At 32.0% G+C, this 16,867-nt stretch overlaps 1 long non-coding RNA gene across 1 annotated transcript; it reads left to right on the top strand.

Annotated features, from left to right (window-relative positions):
- The first annotated feature begins 946 nt into the window (after positions 1-946).
- LOC139495534 (uncharacterized) lies at positions 947-16,847 on the top strand. The gene is made up of 4 exons (XR_011657389.1): positions 947-1,955; positions 2,567-2,631; positions 8,372-8,451; positions 16,417-16,847. It is a non-coding gene; the product is annotated as an uncharacterized lncRNA (long non-coding RNA).
- The last annotated feature ends 20 nt before the right edge of the window (positions 16,848-16,867 follow it).

Genomic DNA, 16,867 nt, shown 5'->3' with positions numbered 1-16,867 from the left:
ATGAATTATTTAATTCCGACTCTTACAATGTTGTTCTTAAAATTGCAAAATTTTGTAAAATTGTACTATCTGTTGTTAATTAAACTAATATTGTTTCACCATTAATATGTCCATTTGAAGTTTACTGTCTTCCTTTAAATGCATTACTTTTTCAAATGTATATATGTTAATGAATGTTTATAATGTTCACTGCATTACTTTGATACTTTGTTATTTGTTATATTATGAATACTTATGTAGTATTTGTTATTGTTCACATACCCCTGTTGGGGTCTTTGAGAAATAAAAAACTTGAAACTTGAAACTTGTTAATGCCCAAAATAAAGTGCAGACGAAATGCAGACACTGATAAAACCATCATAATGTTGGTAAAAATAAGATATATCAAGGTAGATACTATGTAGTGCAGTTTCTCTCCAAAGTTTGTGGGTTGTGATGAACTCATCAAGCTCTTGCCAAACACTGAAACAGTGAAACACAGGCAGTGCATACCAAATATTTGCTATTTTGTCTGAGAATGGTCTAAAACCACCAGTAGCTCTAGATCTTCACATCAATATTGTATTTTTACCAGCCATTTCAATTAAATGAAAAAACAACAACAATTCAAATGTGCACGTCGCATGTTATGCCAACAAAAAGTTTTCATCTAGATATTGACCACATCAAGGATTCTGGACTCAAGTCGGTACCTTACAGAACTAGCCTTAAACTAGCAAGTGGCGGGCCAAAGGAAAAGGATTTTATTCATCTTATTAACTGGAAAGAAAGTGAGTAATGGAAATAAAAAGAACTTGACATGACCTCCCCCTTTTTCCCCTTTTATAGTTTTGATTATTTTATGTAATATTTAAATTTTCATTATTATCATTCATCATTGATTATTTGTTAAAACATTCTCAATTACTAAGACAATGCAAACATGTCTTTTAATGAAAAAAGGAGCACTTTCTATGTATTAAATAAGTTTCAAAACAGATATTTAATTTACCTCCTTTCATGAGTGTAAGAATTGGGGTTATATAATATTTATGTATTATTTACTTTGTACACATTTTCTATATTTTTAAAACAAATAATTATTCTGTACAATTCTAAGGAAAATGATTTTATAATTAAAATTTAGATTTTTTGTAATAATTTGATTTCTTTTTAATGTTTGTCCTCCATTCTGTGATTTATAATCTATATTGTATTACCTTATTATTTTGTTTTCCACAGTTATTCTTCTTAATTTTGCATCCCATTATTCTCTATTTTAATTTTGGTGCTTACTTATCTCCAATCATAATGTTCATAATTATTTTGTAATTCAATAATTGGGCATTATATTAATTATTCTTTGTTTGGTAAACCCTATTGAACCCCTGAATGATGAGTGCATGGTTTTAATCTATTATTTTTACAATTTATGAATTATTTGATATTTATTTCAAAACAGTCCTTTTGCGGTAAAATTGTCAAAACTTTAAAACTCCTATTTACATAACACCATGGTTGTGAATATGAATATTTGATTTGCATTCAATATCACCCTTCCCACCCCCTGACCCAAGATAAGATGTGTATTCAATATCCCTCCTCCCCCACCCTGAGATTTGATAGGGTTTTTTAAACATCCCAAATAAGGAGTATCTTTTAACAATGTTTTGAAGCTGTAAATAACAAGCTTCCCAAAAAAAGTTTTATTGAAAAAAATTTATTCTAGAAAAAATTGTATAATGATAGAAAATAGATGAGTACTCTGTTGAACATCTGTGAATGGTTTAGTATAATTGGTATGCAATATTAATAAATCTTGAACAGCAATACATTAAAGATTAACACAGAACTTGTTTCAATGTTTTACTGTAGTTTTATAAATAATTGCTATAATTTTTTCCAGCATGTTGTACTTTGTTTCTGAAGAAAATAAGAATAGATGTCAATGATGCAGTACTTGAAGGGGAAATGAGGTAATAACAATATATTGTTTAAAAGTAATCCTTGTATCTTCACAAAAGGTTCAGCATGTGTTTAGTAATACTATTATGATATACATGTATGTCATACAAAGTCTTCACATACAAGAATAGAGACTAATTGCTACATTCCCTGAGTCAGGAAGGCTAGAAAAAAATATATTGGAGAGTCTTATCCTTTTCACAAATTGCACCCAATTTATTTAACAAATTATACTATAACTGTATCATAATAATGTTTATTTGTCTATGAAAAAATAAGCATTTAAACAAAAATTACAAAACTTATTTGCTGTTTATATTGCTGATTCTTATTTTTATTCTCTATATTAATAAGCTGAATCAATTTAATTGTTGTGTAAATAATCATTATTCTTACATAATCAAAAATATAAAATTACTTTCCCTATAAATAGAAAATATTTTTTTAAACTGCTAATGCCTTATATATTTAGTAAGATACAGTGATTGAATATGAAGGGAATTAATTGCTGTTTAAATTTATATCTTGCTATTTAATTTTTATTACAAGCAAATATTTCAGCTTATTATAGATGCTGTTAGTATTTAGATCCTGTTAGTATTAATTAAAATTTATTTTAAAGGTTAAATCAACAAGAAGAAAAGGGAATCTGCCAACATATCAGAAAAGATGGAAACAACAGAAGATGTATGTTATCAGACCACATCAACCAACTTTAGTAATTTTTTTATTCTTCCAAAATTTTTTGGCAAATAATTTATCCCTGTATTTCCCCAAAACAATAAATTTAAGAAAATTCTATTTATACTATGAACTACAATTAACTTTGTATTTTATGCAATTGCTGAGCAATGCTATCTAACATCAATATAGATTCAGATTCAATATTTTATTATAGTCTCACTACTTGAAATTCATAAATATACAGTACATACAGAGTATATACACAATATAAGACAGCCAATATACAAATATAAAACACAAGTATAAATTTGTTTATTAAAGTGTCACATATTGATTGCCATAAAACATATACAACAATTATAATATTTACACATAAAACAATCAATATCCAGCCATAAATACTGACTTATGAGACACTAACATTATAAAACTTTATACAATTACTGATCAATAGTTAAAACAACTAAACATTACTCATTAAAATTGTTTCTTATACTTATAAAATTTTCCTATATCGTAGTTCTTATACTTGTAAAATTTTCTTATATCAAAGTTTTTAAAAACAAATTAAAAATCTGAATATATAATAATTTCTTGACTATGATTAAAATTGACGTAAACAATGTAATATAAAGCTTAAAAATTATTGCCTGTATTAAAATTTTCTACTGGTAAAAATATTTACGTTAAGGAACAGTTGTAAATTCTGATTAAAATAAATTTGTTATGAAAATAATTTTCTTCGAATAAAAAACTTATGTAACATTTTACACAAATAGTGTTGGATACTTGAACAGTTCATGATTTGTATAAATTTATCGTCCATATCAAGATTGCTAAAGTGATCAATATATTTGGAGCATTCGGAAAATAAATTATACCGTAAGTCACTATAAAGTTCACATTCAAGAAGGAAGTGTTTTTCATTTTCTACATAACCAAGGTTACAAAACACACAGAGTCTTTCTTCTATCGGAATAGGCGGCCTGGAGTACCTGCCGCTCTCGTAGGCAAGGGGTAGTGCACCGGACCGAAACAGAGCCATAGTTCGTCTTTCCGGCCTGGCCATATTTAGGCAAACATACGGTTCAGTTTTTACATTGTTTTTAAACAGTCTATATGTGCGTAATTTATTACCATTTTGTATATTGCGCCTATCATTGAAAAGTTCTCTGTGCCACTCTGTATTGTCGAGTTCTACCAATTTTTCAATAACAGTTTTCATAACAGTTTTTATGGAATAAGACAAGTCATACACAATATCTCTAATGTTTAAACTATTTACAATTTTGTCAACTTCAAAAGCCCAGTCCTTTTTCTTCCTAGATGTCCATATTTTATATGATGTTCTAGTTTGTTCGGTGCGAAGAAGTCTACACAATAGCCTACAGTAATGTATTCGTTGTTTTGTGTGACAAGATGTCCATCCCATATCACCGCGAGTAGCTACATTCGAGGTCAGTTTTCCAACGGAGAGAAAATATTTGCAGGCTCTGTTTTGTACAGCTGAAATAGCACTAAACGATTTAGTGCCCCAAATGCCACTACCGTATAGTAATATCGGTTCCACCGTAGCTGTATAAAGTTTAGTGTACACCTTATGAGTCATTCCTCCTGCTAATACCACTTTTGTCATTAAACTTCCTAGAGCACGACTGGCTGCTTTAGCTAATTCTTTTGAGTTTTTCGTAAATGTAAGATGTTCATCCATCCAGACACCAAGATATTTATATGAGTCACAATAATCGATATTATTCTCCATACATTTAAAGTTAAATTCAGAACGATCGAAAGACTGCGGTCGAAAATGAACGACTTTAGTTTTATTCACATTTATGGACAGTTTCCATGTTGTACACCAGTCAGACACAATATCAAGCATGCGTTGAAGACTACTTTCATCGGGTGCAATTAAAGCTATGTCGTCAGCATAAAGCAGTATACTGAGACAAAAGTCATCAAGCTGTAATCCACACTCAAGGGAATTGATACGTTGTGAGAGGTCATTGATATACACAGAAAACAATGTCGGTGATATGATACAGCCCTGTTTCACTCCGGTCTCTACGTTGAACCACGGGGTATGGTCATTGTTAACACGAATAGTACATTTGACTTCCTTATATAAAGACTCAATTGCTGCTAAAAATTTTCCACGCACACCAATTTTCTGAAGTTTATACCATAATAAGTTATGTTGTACGGTGTCGAAAGCTTTGCGCATGTCTACAAAACACACATATGTCGATTTTCTAGAAATTTTACGATCGTTTAAGACGGAATATAGAGAATGGATATGTTCTTCACAGCTTCGACCTTTCCTGAACCCATTTTGTTCGTCGCATAAAACGTTGTTTTTCTCAAGCCAGGTACTAATTAAGACGGTGATTGAGAATATTGCAATAAATTTTGCAAGGCACTGAAATTAAAGTTATCCCCCTGTAATTCAATGGTTGTCTGTCATCATCTGTTCCTTGTTTAAGAATAGGGTTTATGATTCCACTAGTCCACTGAGTTGGAACTCTCCCAATGTTGAAGCACCCACTTATAATTTGGAATAATAGATTTACTGCGGTGTCATTTTTCAAAACTTCAGCTGGAATATCGTCTATTCCAGCTGCCTTGCGCAACTTTGCACGTAATACTGCCTGTAAAACTTCCTCCCTGGAGATAGGTTCGTTTAACGGCGAAACATCGACTTCAGTATTAAATGTTGATTCATCAAGGTCCGAGTCACTGTTACCATTTTGATGGAATAAAGTCTGAAAATCGTTTTTCCATTTGTTAAGTACAACATTTTTATCCGTTGCCTCGTTTCCATCCTCGTCCACTATAGCTAATGGTATACAACGTTTACGGTTACTAGCGATGCCTAAATTTCCTATTGACTTCCAAAAGTCACGCTGATTAGTCTCATCGAGTTTGTCTTCAAGTTTCTGTCGCTCTTGACTCTGAAATTGTCTTTTAAATTTTCTGTTTAAGCGATCAAAAGTTTTTCTTTCTACACAATATTCTTCCTTCAATTTACGCTTTGTACAGTTCGGACCGGTGAAACGTAACCATTTCTTCTCGGATTTGCATACGGTCTTCCATTGGGCTGAAAGATTTTCATTCCAATACGGTTTATAACACATTTTCTTACGTTTATCACGACCAGCAGCATTGTTATAAGTTGGTAATTTATTATTGATTTCACATTTAACTAGATCCTGAAACTCATCGTATGCATTTTGCACGTCATTTGATATTTCTATATAATTTTCAATTTTCTCAATTGTTTCAATTAATTTCACCTGAATTTCCTGATTCAGTAAGAAATCACTAGGAACCGCTCCAAAATTATATTTTATACGTGTATTACTGATCGGTGCATGCTGTGAATTCGGTTTTAAATCGACAGATAATTTAAAATCACAATAAAGCAATGAGTGATCCGGTAAACTATCAGGAATATATGTAATATCATTAGAAATTTCCGACATTGATACTATTTTGAAATCACTGACAAATTCCATATCCTCATAGGGAACACATATGTAATCTACTACCGATTTACCGTTTGTTGATATACATGTAAATTCGTTATCATTATATCGTCCATTTAACATTCCAAAATTGACATCACTTAAAAAATTCACGAAAACATCACCATGGTGGTTTTCTACATGATCTATAACATTTCGTGGTTTCACTAAATCGACGCCTTCTATAAAATCAGAATAAGCACCTACACGTGCGTTCATGTCACCGCATATAAATATTTTTCCTTTATGTTGGTATGAATAAATTTGGTTTAAAAGAGTTTGGAAATAAACGTCGGCATCCACTGGCCTACATGTGTCAGCAGGGGGTAAATAACATGCCACTACGTAGAAGCATTTTTTGGAAAACTTATCTGAAAATTCTAACCACATTATTCCTTCCGTAGTATCATCTATAATACCAATATTAAATGAATACAACAATTCTTCTTTCACGAAAGCACCAACCCCTGCTGACCCTCGCGTTGCTTTTTTGTGTATATATTTCCTATTACTACCATAAAATCTAAAACCATCAACAGTTAAAAACTCATCTTTACGTAAAAATGTTTCACATATACATAAAATATCACAATTCGAATAGTTTAGCAATTTCTCGCGGAATATTGAGTTGTCATTCGTTTTGGTGGACCATCCCCTGCAATTCCATACACCAAGCCGCAGTATGTCCTATGTTTCTTTTGGTAACAGTCGATTTCCTACAAACTTGAAATTCTTTTCCTTGCCCATTTCTTTGAGTACAGTTCTAACGGTACTTTGAAAGTTCCTCGTTTCTGGCGACATGTCGTTCTCAATGTAGACATTAGCATAAAGTCTATTGTTTTTTAGTTTAGCTTTGCTCTTCATAATATCCCTTTTACTATCAAATGTGTCAGTTTCCACAATAATCAAGCCATGGTATTTTCCTCTACTTTCTTTTCTGGAGACACTTTTTAGCTTAACGTTACTGAGCCCTAAACAGTCTTTTAATAAACCTTGTACTTTATGTTTTGTCAGTTCTGGGTCAGTTTTTTCACGATCATCATATTCAAGGTTCTTGATAATGAATTTATTGCGCAACGAATCTTTATATGTACTGTTAGTTTTATTCTCAGATACCTGTTTTTCTAAATTTTCTATTTTGGATTTCATACCATCAAGTTCATGTTTAACTTCTGTTTTAACTTCGATTAGTTTTTCTTTCATTTTATTGTCTATCATAACAGAAATTTTTTCAGAGAGCTTCTCTGAAACCCTTTCCTCAAAATTTGTTTCCAATTCGCTAATTCTCTTATCTAATTTTTCACTCATATTTGAAAAGTTTGATGATAACTGTAAAATCAATGCCTCAACTCTATTTGTATTTTCAAACATGGGTGCACTCGATACGCTAGAATCACATTTTGGTTTTTTGTGCTCTGTTCCAGGTTCATTAATATAATTTGACATTTGATCTGACAGCTGACGTTTTCTTTCAGACGAAGATGCTACTGAATAGTTATAAGTACTTACAGGTACAAGTCCTGGATTCATCATTGAGTTGTTAACGAAGTGACCACTTCCGCCATTTGTACACATAGGAAAGTTCATATATTGATCCATATTTAAGTTATCTGAACAAATATCCAACCAAGCACACTAATAATCACGTATTATCGAAGATTAAAGTCTTTTGCAACTACTGACTATAATCTATATAGTAAAAAATCTTTTAAATCCAACAAAAACTAAGTTTTTTTTTTTCGACCTGACAAATTGCTTGTTTACACTATAGTCCCAAGACATCTAACATAAGGGATATTTTCCAATTAACAAAGTTCCATAACTCATCAGTTGAAAGGTAAAATTTGTCACAATCAGAAGTGCTGACATCCATTATTCCTAAGGTTGTGTAATCATTGTAATAAATATTCCATTCTCAATTTTATTCATTTAAAGAAATTTTATCAATGCAAACTGTTATTGAAAAGGTGTACAGAAAGCAAATGTTATATCAAAAATAATCATAAAGTTATTGCATAGAATTGAACCCCTAGAAACTATTACACAATGTACTTGCAAAAATGAAATATTTGTTTGCTGTATTATTGCCAATGAATAATATCCCTACTAGAGATCAAAGAACATAGAAGTAAACAGTATAGGTCAGCCATGATCACTCAGAGTCAATATTTTATGTGCTTTATGTAACATGAATTCATCAGAAACCTTTTATTTTTCAGAGTGATGTAACACAGGCAAGAATTTAAGTGAATGAAACAGCATCACTTCTATAAGTAGCATCATGGAATTTTTATCACAGGTACTATTTAGACAGACAGATTAAAAAGTGTTTTGCCTTGTAAATCAACAACAACAGTTTCTCAATCAATATTTTAAAATTGTGTTTAAACGTTTTACCCAACCCCCACAAACTAGCTATATATAGGATCTCCCTTTTTTTTGGCAAAGTGGGGGGGGGGGGGGGTTCATTACTATACTATATATAAAAATATTAATTTTCGCGAACCATTTAGGTCACGGAAATTCCAAAATATGGCATCAGTAAGGAGAGTTGTGCAAATAATGTGAATACACAGAACTCCCATCCAAATTATCTTTAGCTAAAAGTATTCATCATTTTCTATTTTATATGTACTAACAACATTCCATTTTTCTATAATTTCGATTAAAATATTCCAAAATCTGAGTTAAAAAAAGTCAAATGCCCAAAATAAACATTGTCTGATTGGTTGAAGTACTGTGGCGTCAATGATAAGCATAGCAAGCCTCGATGTAAAGCACACGCTTCACATGAATAAGGAGAGTTTTACAAATAATGTGAATACACAGATCCTCCATCCTATTTATATTTTGCTGAAAATGTTGCAATGTTCATCATTTCTGTTTTGATTCTGCTAACAACATTCCATTTTTTCTTTAATTCCGATTTATATATGTGGAACCCGCAATAAAAATAGATGGCCTCAATGATTTAAACGCAACGCAAAAAATTCCGTTGACCCTGAATTCAACGGATCGATAATAGCATCATCACCATCAACAAAATGTTTACCGTTATCTTTGTGAAATTTCAGTTATATAGTTCTTTAATTAGAGAAATTTTGGTAAGTATTACTTATTAATGTTAAGGTTCTACTGATGTGCTCCTCTAGACCTTTTTGACGGTCCGTTTTATCCCATTTATCTCAATATTATCTCCGATGACAGTAATGTCAACCCGACCTATTCGTGTCAAAAGTGAAAATCGCATCGATTTATTGAACTAATTTCTTCTTAAACTGTGCATGCATTATTTCTGTATTATATGATAACCAATCACATTCACGTTGCATGTTTGCATGAAAATGGTCATGACTGTATTAGTGAATTGTAAGGGCGATGCAACTTGAGGTCAGTGCGCGATCACGTGACATTATTATTTGTAAACAAATTTAAAACATGCTCCCCGCGTAACACGTGTCTGAATTATCCTTTCAAAGTGTTATGAATCTTTCAATCACTATTTTATGAAATATTTCTAGGTTTGCATATCAGTAGTCAAAGTGAATTAAACGTAGTTCTTAGTTGTGTTTTTTTTATATAGAATTAGAAGATAAATCTACATAAGGGGGTCTCATTTGGGGGGGGGGGGTGGTGTTCTGATACCAGATCCCACTTACTGTTTTGTCACATTCCCATATCCCGCTTACATTCCGGGGTCCTGCAGAACCCCATTTCCCGTTTTCACGACAGACCTCATTTCCCGTTTTCATGACACAATAATTTGACTTTCACGTTTCACGCTTGCGAAAAATTGTCAATATTGGTCACGCTTAGACCCAATGAGAACCACACACTAGTCAGTATTTAACTTCACCCAAAAAGATGACTCAACTTCCCTCTATATTTAAAACCTGCATACTAATTTAAATAGCATTTGCTCCCCTTGAACACTATTGGGCCCCTTCCGTGTCATTTCCCTTTAAATTTGCTGAAAAGTCATACTTTAAGTCCATTTACAGTAACGGCTAATATTTGATTTTACCATCTTAATTTCAATTTTCATATTGAACACATTTGACCATTCAATATGAGTTCCCATGTATTTTTGTCATATATGAAGGAGGTTTTAGGTCATGTTTTCCTAAACACCTTATTGCTATTTGTCTGTCTGGATTGTTAAAACCACAAAATCAAATATTGATGAATATGCAAGTTTTCAACAATCCCGGAACATTAACAAAGATGTGTGTGAGAGGGTGAAAATTACCCTTCTGATGTACTGATATTTTTAGCACCCCAAGTGAGAATCTAACTCAGGACTTTCAGCACTGTAGCCATCGGTCTTAACCACAAGATCACGAACTCACATTTGATGAACTAATTTCTTCTATATTAACTGTACGTGCATAAATTCTGTATTATTTGATAACCAATCACATTCACGTTGCATGTTTGCATGATAATGGGTTCTGTATGAGTGAACTGTAGTGTATTGCAAAATTTATGCAAATTGTGACGTCAGTGCGCCTTCACGTGACATAATTATTTGTAACCAAACCGGCTTCTCATGTAATGTAACGGTTTATTTCGTCCTCTGTGATATTTTATCCTGAGGATAATTTGTCCCGGTAATTTTTTTCCAGGCATGGTATTTCATTTCACAGGTTGATTTTTCCCAGAGGAGTGAAAATCTATCAGATTTCTGTGTTATGCGGATAGTATGTACGGGTATATATTTGCCGTATTATATTTCACAGAACCGTGTGAAAAAGAGTCCCATTAACTACTATGTAAGTTACTCTCACTCAATATATACCTGACTATAATTATAAAATGTTTACAAAGGTAAGCAACTGTCTAGGGCCAGGTAAGGGAGGGGAAAAATTAGTATTAGTACTATTTCGCAGAACGATAAACAGATGCATAGACAGACCAAGGGGGTGGGGGAAATTTAGCTTATGACATATATGTAAGAAATCATTGAAGCTTAATGGGAGTGGGCAACCCTCTGGTCCATCAGAGCCCCCACACCTTTTTGAAAAGTTCTGGATCTGCCACTGAGATTTGCAGGTTTTCTTAGTAAAGATACCTTAAAATATCACAAACTGTGTGCTTTCCAGACCATAGTTTACATTTTTTTTCATATTTTGCCGTGTCAAAATGACCTAAATTTAAAGGACAGTATATAGACCCAAAAATGGTATATCACATTCTACACATCAAGATTTTAGCAGGAAAGACTGCCATTGGAGTTTTTAACCATTGTGACTTTTTAATTTGATCTACTCCACTAATTAAAGTCGTTGAAGTAGAATATTTAATGTAGGTTTGTCCACATTTTGGTATATATTAATACATGTTTAGAAATAATGTTGAGCCTGTTCCTAGATGCCTGTTATAGACTTCAATATTTATTGTTTATTGAAAATAAATGGAATCAATTCTTTCAGAAAAGTTTAATTCTATGGAAATGTATCCCCCCTTTTATAAGTTGAAAAGGCTACATAGAGGTCAATATACAGTCTCCAACAGAAAACCAAAAAAGGAAAAATAAAGTGAATTTTGGAGAATTATTAAATGTACATGCATTTGAAATATTTAAGATATATTGTTTCAATTTTTTTAGTTCTAGGTTCCACATAACTACCATTTTAGAAAACGATTTCAATGCTAAGTCTATTAGAGGGATATTTTATTTTCATTGGTTGTAAATATGGAATCTTATTCAGTGGCAAAGGAAATAGACACTGACAAGTCTTAGATAACATTTTATATAGTTTTGAATTTTTCTTCGTCAGTTGACTAAAATTAGATGGAGGTGTGTTCTAATTTCCAACAGAGGAGCAATCAACCTATATCAATATGTGCATGAAGCAAATTGATAGTTGCTAGATACTGAATGATTATATCCACAATAAAGGTTTAAGTTTAACCTGTGCATATATACTTAAAACAAGATAAAAAAGTCATGTCTTTTTCAGGACTTCTGAATCCAATCATGTAGTATGGAATGTTATTGAGATATGGTTTGGGTGGATGGATGGTCATGAAGGACCTGTAGTACAAAGTATATCACTGGATTTAGCTCTTTGTCTAAGTGTATTATTAAAGTACTTTGCTTTGAGCTCAGTTCATTGTTATGCAATTCATTCTTTGTGAAATTAAGATTTGACAGACAACTCTAATGGACAAGGATTTGTCAAAGTAGTATCATCTCTATGTACAATGTAAGTATTCAGGAGATAAAAGCATTCTATTTTGATTTGAACCATACATTTTATAAAAAAAAGTGGGAACAAATTTACCGAACAATGCTACTCCCACTACTAGCAATATGATGCTAGGTTGTTTTAATACATCTGTATTGCCTGCTGATGACTCGGCCCTGAGTGTAAACGGTCCTTCAATTAGGAGGGAAAAAAATTATAAGGCCTATCCAGTCTAAGGGAGCTACCATTTGATTTTTATGGGGGGAGCTAGGATGAAATTTGAAAAAAAAGTCAGGACAGGATTTTGAGTAAAAAAAAAAGGCAGGATGAGTAACTTGGCAAAAAAAAAAAAGGCAGGATGACAATTGTTGTAAAAAAGTCAGGATAAGCTAAGAAAAAAAGAGGCAGGACCGAATAGACTGAAAAATAAAAAGGCAGGACAGAGATTACAACTAAAAAAAAGGGCAGGACAAAATTTTTCATCCTAGCCCCCCCCCCCCCCCCCCCCCATAAAAATCAAATGGTAGCTCCCTAATCGATTTCTAAAACTATACTTCATTGCACATGTTCAACATTTTTATACAACCACAAAAAATTTGGGGTCGTAAATTGGTATCCTGTCCGAAAGATGGTTTCTGGATAATAACTTTATTATAAGTCAACAGAAATCAACAAAATTATAACACAACGTTTATAACCACAAAAGGAAGCTTGGGATTGATTTTGGGGGTTATGGTCCCTAAGGTTTAGGAATAAGGGGTACAAAGGTGCCCAAAACAAGCTTTAATCTAGTGTCGGTTTAAAAAGTTGTGTATAAGTATTTCAATTGTTCTGAAATTGTACCACAATGTTTAATACCATAAGTAGAAGGTTCGGATATATTGTGTGGGTTATGGGACAAACAGTCTAATAATTACGGACCAAAAACAAACATTTTTGTAAATTCAAGACCCTTAATTGGAGTTTGTCCAGAATGGTTCTTGAATTACCTAATACCAATGCTTTATGAAATCTTCTTTGAAAATTGGAGTTATCTTTCTTTGTTCAGTCAACTTAAATCAATTATACAATATACAATGCAATATTCACTTTATTACCAACTGATAAATTAAAGCAGTCATTAATAACCATTCAGTGATTGCAAGCACTTTCTAGGGTATGCCCTTTTACAAATGGAAAAATTATACATTTTTTTAGTTTCTGATCTCTTAACTGAAGTTTGTCTCCTCTAAATGTTTCTCATTTCAGAAATTAAAAAGAAAATTTCTTTAGATATTTTTGTTTGAAAGGATTAATATTCAGCAGCATAGTGAATTGCTCCTAACACAAAAGCAAAACAAATATTTAAGTTCATTAGACCACATTCATTCTGTGTCAGAAACCTAAGCTGTGTCATCTATTTAATCACAATTCAAACTCAGAGCTGTTTCCAGCTTGAATGTTGTGTCAATACTAGCCCCAACTGTTCAGGCTTCGACCTCTGCAGTCGTATAAAGCTGGGCTCTGCGGAGCATCTGGTCCATTCATTTGTTTATTTTTCAATTTGTGTGAATTAACATAGTTACAGTAAATGCTAATTACTGCACTTTCATACCACAACAAATATTGTATTGGTACATGTATCACTCAAATGTGTATCCATATAACAAAAAAAATGAAAAGGAATAATTTTGCATTACCTTTTGAATACTATGACTTTTTAGATATGTAGACATATTAAGACTCATTAGTAGATGTTGATAATATTGGCTTAAAATGCTTGAAATTCTATCAGATTACTTTTGGAGCAGTTATGAGTTTTGAAATTAGAAAGATCATATCATATGCAACAAGTGTAGTAAGTTTCAAGTTGATTGGAATTCAGCTTCATCAAAAACTACTTTGACCAAAAACTTTAACCTGAAACTCCCACTTCCATTTTCTATGTTCAATGGACCGTGAAATTGGGGTCAAAAGTCTAATTTGGCTTTAAAATTAGAAAGATCATATCATAATGAACATGTGTACTAAGTTTCGAGTTGATTGGACTTCAGCTTCATCAAAAACTACCTTGACCAAAAACTTTAACCTAAAGCGGGACAAACGAACGAACGGACCCACAGACCAGAAAACATAATGCCTATCTACTATTGTAGGTGGGGGCATAAAAAATTTAATAAATAACACTCATAATGCTCAGATTGGTTGTCATCGTGCAACATAGTTAATAACACCATATAGAAAAAACATAGAACTCATTTTGTCATAAGACACTGTCAAACATCCATACATACTATCCACACTCATCTGTGTCCACACTTGTTAATCTAATAAAAAATCTTTTGTCCAATTCCAGTCAACATCATTTGGGAATCTATACATGCTATACTTAATACCAATGTTAATGGTTACAAGTGATTATAACATCAATAGGCCAAAATTAGAGCCAAATTTTTCTTTTAATCAGAAATAGTTATGCAATAGGGAGAAACATGACTCAGAAACAATACTTTTCTATTACTTTTTATAAATTGCTTATTTCTTGAACAATTTCAATGCAGTTTTATTCTTGAATTTTGGGGTTTCTTTAATGTGCTGAATCTAAACATGTATTAAGTTTTGGGATTTTGGGTACCTTTTTCTAAATTGGTCCATTGAGGGTCCAAAATTAAACTTTTAACTTGTTTTAACTTGTTTGATTTTATCAAAAATTGAATTATTGGGGTTCTTTGATATGTCAAATCTAACTGTCTATTTAGATTTTTAATTATGGGTCCCGTTTTCAAATTGATCTACATTAATAAGATCCCAAGGGTCCAAAATTAAACTTAGTTTAATTTTATCAAAAATTTAATTCTTGAGGTTCATTGATAAGCCCAATTTAACTGTGTATTTCGATTTTTAATTTTGGGTCCTGTTTTCAAATAGGTCTACATTAAGGTCCAAAGGGTCCAAAATTAAACTTAGTTTGATTTTTACAAAAAAATAATGTAAGGGGTTCTTTTACATGCTGAATCTAACCATGTATTGTGATTTTTGGGCCCTGTTATCAAATTTGTCCATATTGAGGTCTAAAGGTTCCAAAACTAAACTTTGTTTGATTTCACCAAACTGAATTCCTGGGGTTCTTTGATATGCTCAATCAAACTGTGTATTTAGATTTTAGATTTTGGGTCCCATTTTCAAATTGGTCTACATTAAGTTCCAAAGGGTCCAAAATTAAACTTAGTTTGATTTTAAGAAATATTGAATTCTTGGGGTTCTTAGTTATGCTGAATCTTAACATGTGTTTAGATTTTTGATAACATGTGTTTAGATTATTGATAACATGTGTTTAGATTTTTTATAACATGTTTAGATTTTTGATTATGGGCCCAGTTTTCAAGTTGGTCCACATCAAGTTCCCAAATTTAACTTTGTTTGATTTCAACAAAAATTGAAATCTTGGTGTTCTTTGACATGCTGAATCTATTTAGAGTTTGGATATTGAACCATAATAGCTTAATTGTCAAATGTTTAATCACAATCCAAATTCAGAGCTGTATCAAGCTTGGTTCTATCTATGCAAATTGGTTAAAACATTTTTATATGCCCAGGACGTATTATGGTATACAAATGTCATCCGTCTGTCCCATCTGTCTGTCTGGTGGAAACATGTCGCACTGTAACTTGAGAAAAAATTTTGGTGATGATTCAAAATGTTTATATTTAGAGTTATTGAGTTTTTTGGTATGCAAGTTTTTTTTTCCACATGTCGAGCTGTATCTCCGAAAATATTGATAATTATGGCATAAAACCTACACACAAGACGAAGGGCGTATCATGCACTCATGGCGCAGCAGTTTATTGAGTTCATGTCCGACATGTTGATGACCAATAGACAAACGGACAATGGTATGCCATAATAGTCCTGTAAATGATGTATAAAAAGTGCATAAATAATGTACTCAAAAGTTAACCATGAGAAAAACAAAACTATCTTTTGAATTTTGTGTAAGCATCAATCATTATGAAAAAAATATCTAAACTAGTCTAAATTGCTTTATACCTCATATTTGATTAAGTTTGTAAAATAAAATACTTTCTTTTTTTAGAAATAATCCAGCAGTTTCCAGATCATGAATTTCACCATGTTAATGAATTTTTACAAGCAGTTAGGATGAGGTGTTTTTCAGAAGAAGAAAGGAGTTCCTAAAATATGCATTCTAAAAGTTGTAATACATACTGGAAAGAATGAAGAAAATTATTACAACTGTTTTTCCACAAAATATAGAAGATGTCCTTCATTCACTAACAATGTAATTGAGTTCTAATAACCAGGAACAGAAACCTCAAGTATTACCAAAAGGTTCATTTGGTTCTTTTGTTGATTCATTGGAAAAGGCTGAATCTTAGGGCCACAAACAACATATACTTTCATTCTAGACACAGACCATGTTGTATAATTGAGTTTCTCAGATGATTCCAGACATAACTGAGAATAAATCTTATGAGACATCTAGCTGCAAAATAAAACTGATTTCAAGTTTTCTGTTAATCTCTTTT

Source organism: Mytilus edulis, chromosome 11, assembly GCF_963676685.1.
Source record: "Mytilus edulis chromosome 11, xbMytEdul2.2, whole genome shotgun sequence".
Lineage (NCBI taxonomy): Eukaryota > Metazoa > Mollusca > Bivalvia > Mytilida > Mytilidae > Mytilus > Mytilus edulis.
The sequence above is the reverse complement of the archived record's forward strand: the minus strand, read 5'-3'. Positions and strand labels throughout refer to the sequence as shown.